The 3,152-nt window shown below is 35.1% G+C and overlaps 1 pseudogene; it reads right to left on the bottom strand.

The window, feature by feature from the left end:
* The window catches only part of LOC127669226 (serine/arginine-rich splicing factor 10-like), a 9,299-nt pseudogene extending 8,053 nt beyond the window's left edge, over nt 1–1,246 (bottom strand).
* Nucleotides 1,247–3,152: the final 1,906 nt, after the last annotated feature.

Genomic DNA, 3,152 nt, shown 5'->3' with positions numbered 1-3,152 from the left:
CCTACAGTAAATCAAAGCAAATGAGATTAAAGAGCCCCGATCAAAAGAAATATATACAACTTTCAGTTGAAACTGTAAAAGTTACATACGCATATAACTAATAGCACTAGGAATGTACAGTATCAGTAAGTGGAAAAATAAATGAGTAGTTCTCAGTCACAGAAATTTTTTTAGTATTACTATGTACTTTTCCTTTTACAGACAAATGTGATATCCAAACAGTTCTGCCTTATACAACACAAAGTGGAGAGCTAAACATGACTTCATTTACCCCAAAAACAACACTAACTATGCCACTGATAACCTGCTCCAAAATAGTCAATTCTACAGATAGGCCACGGTATTAAATGCATGGCTACTTTAATGGTTTCAAGAAAATCATTTACTTGTAGAAGTCTGTTAATTATACAAATATCAGTTGTATAAATAACAAAAGCTATCAGCACAACTGTTAGGCTCAAATGTTCTCAGTCAATTTAATGCATGGGTGCTTCAGGTATGTTACTTTACCACATTACATTTCTGTGTGTCCTTTGCTCCATGTGACATGCAATGACTAAATAGGTCATCCCCCACCCTTTTAGTAGTCAATAATACAAAATTCTAAACATTGACATAATAGGTGGGCAAAAATGTAATTTCTATGTGTTATACCACAACCTAGGGTCAAAAGCCTAGTGAACAAATTTAATAATATGTATGATCATATTTCTATCACCTTTGGGCAGTAGGTGGAAAGAGGGACAGGATTTGACCTTTGAAGGAAGAATTAGAATAAAGGTCTGCTGGGGAAATCAGTCTGTATTGTGTAGTTTATTGTAATTGGAGTTCTGCATGTATTTGAGAAATATGGTAGGTGGTGGGAAACATATTTAGAAAGATGTTGTGATCTTATTTCAGAGTGGTTGAATATTATTACATCAAATTTTTGTACTTAATTAAAAATGGGAGCAGTGGTGGAGTTTGAGAAAGTGTAAGAGAAAGTGTAAGTTTGGTGAGTTCAAAAAGTCATATCATGATGTATGATACCATAGTGTAATAGTTGTATTGGGAAATTACTCCTATTTGTATTCTTAAGTTATTGGGAAATATAAGTAAATGAGACAGTGTGGTGGTGAGAGGCATTATTGGGGTCTGGACAAACAAGTATCATACACATCTAAAATGTAAGACTTTCATAAAACTCTTTGAGTTTTCACACACCCAAAGGTGTGAACAGGATGTAAAACTGCAGGAAAAAGGTCATGTGGTCCTTTCAGATTAGTCATAGCCTTGACAAGTACCACATTTATAATTAGTGGATTGGGGCAGAAACATCTCTAGTGATTTGAAATCTACAAGGAGATAATTCTGTAGAGCAGAAATTTAAAGAAGAGGGTTGGGGGGTCTCAAGAAAAATATCCTGAGCTTTTTCATTTCCCCACTTTGAGTTTATTTCCAGGATTTCATTTGCCTAAGTACAATGGTAAGCCTACAAGTAAGGATTCTGTCAGTGCCATTCATTTATATCAACTCCAGGACACAGAGCAAGACAGAGAATGGAATGGAGAACTGAGAGGAAAGTGAATGAGAGCATTCTTGTGTGTTTGGAATAAATTCAAACATATCAGATGGAAAATGAAGAGATGGGGAAATGTACACTTGAAGAATGGGAAGTTTGGGTATAAGACTGAGGAAGTGAGAACTACTAACATCATGAGATTGCCTGAAATAATGGAAAAAGACACTATCTGGGAAGAGAAGATCATTTCCAGAGATGTAATGTTGGGAAATTGCTACATCTAGAAGTTATGTAAACAAGAGAAACAAGACATGAATAAGTTCAGAAAGAGGTGTCCTGAAAACCAGTGGACACTGTCTTAGGCGTAAAGAAGCCAAAGGCAAAAGAAATTTTTATTTAAACTTCAGGCTATATACTCTATTAGTAGCTCTCCATGAATGTGGTGTAAGCAGCTAATTCCTATTATGGTTGTATTGAACTAGTAGAAATAAGGAAAAGAATAAATATGACAGCAATTATAATGAGGGGTCAGAGCCGAAATAAGTAATAACATATTTATTGTTCTTTTGAGACCATATTTTCCTGTCCTTCTCCTCTTCCTCTTCCTCTTCCTCTTTTGTTTTCCCTCTGTTATGTTATACATTTAGCTATATGGAACATCCTTAGTTTTTATTAAGATAGCACATTGAATAGTTATTGTCCTCATCTTTAGGGAACGTTGCCAAGGTCTTGATCTACTTCATGGCTACATATTAAATAACAAGTATGCTTCTTTTTCAAATTAGAAACACCAGCTAAAAAGCACATTAAGCACATTATTTTCATAGTACGATTTGATCCATAATAATTTATTGGATGACTGAAGAAAAGATGGATGAAATGTATCTCAGGCTACTATATAGGAGTCAGTCAACCTGTTCTCCAGTGTAGGCCTTAACATCTAACACAAACAACTCCTTTACATTACGACTCCTCACAAAATAACCATGATATTAAATTTTCCTTTAAGAAAGTTATTAAGTTAAGTAAATTATAAATATTTTGACTATTTAAATGTTGAGGTCAAATTAAAGATCTTCTATAATGTCCTTAGAATAAAATATCAACATTTTCCACATTTTTACTGATTTTGGCCCAAGTAAAGAGTCATTTTTCTAAATTTTTTATGGTATGTCATATTTAGTTTTTAGTTAGGGTCTCCATGGCTTTGAAGAGACACCATGATCAAGGCAACTTTTATAAAGGCAAACATTTAACTGCAACTGGCTTGCAGTTTTAGAGGCTTGACTGAACCTTCCCATTATCATAGTGGGAAGTATGGATTGCATTATGTGGGCATATTTGGTGCTAGAGGAGCCAAAAGTTCTACATCTTGATCCTAATGTAGTTAAAAAGGAGACTGTCATTTACAGGCAACCAGGAAAAGAGTGTCTTTTCTGCACTGAGCAGACCTTGAGCATAGGAACTCAAAGCCCACCCCCACAAGTGATGAACTTTCTCTATCAAGGCCACACTTCCTCATAGTGCTGCTTCCCATGGGGCAGCATATTCCAACCACCATATTCTTCATTTTCATTGTTGTTGAAAAGTGGAGCTGGGAAATCTGGTCTATTCTTAAATAGGTGGTGCCGTTTATTTTAGCTTCTTCACC

The sequence above is a fragment of the Apodemus sylvaticus genome, chromosome 19, assembly GCF_947179515.1.
Source record: "Apodemus sylvaticus chromosome 19, mApoSyl1.1, whole genome shotgun sequence".
Classification (NCBI taxonomy): Eukaryota; Metazoa; Chordata; class Mammalia; order Rodentia; family Muridae; genus Apodemus; species Apodemus sylvaticus.
This window is presented reverse-complemented; position numbering and strand designations above follow the sequence as displayed.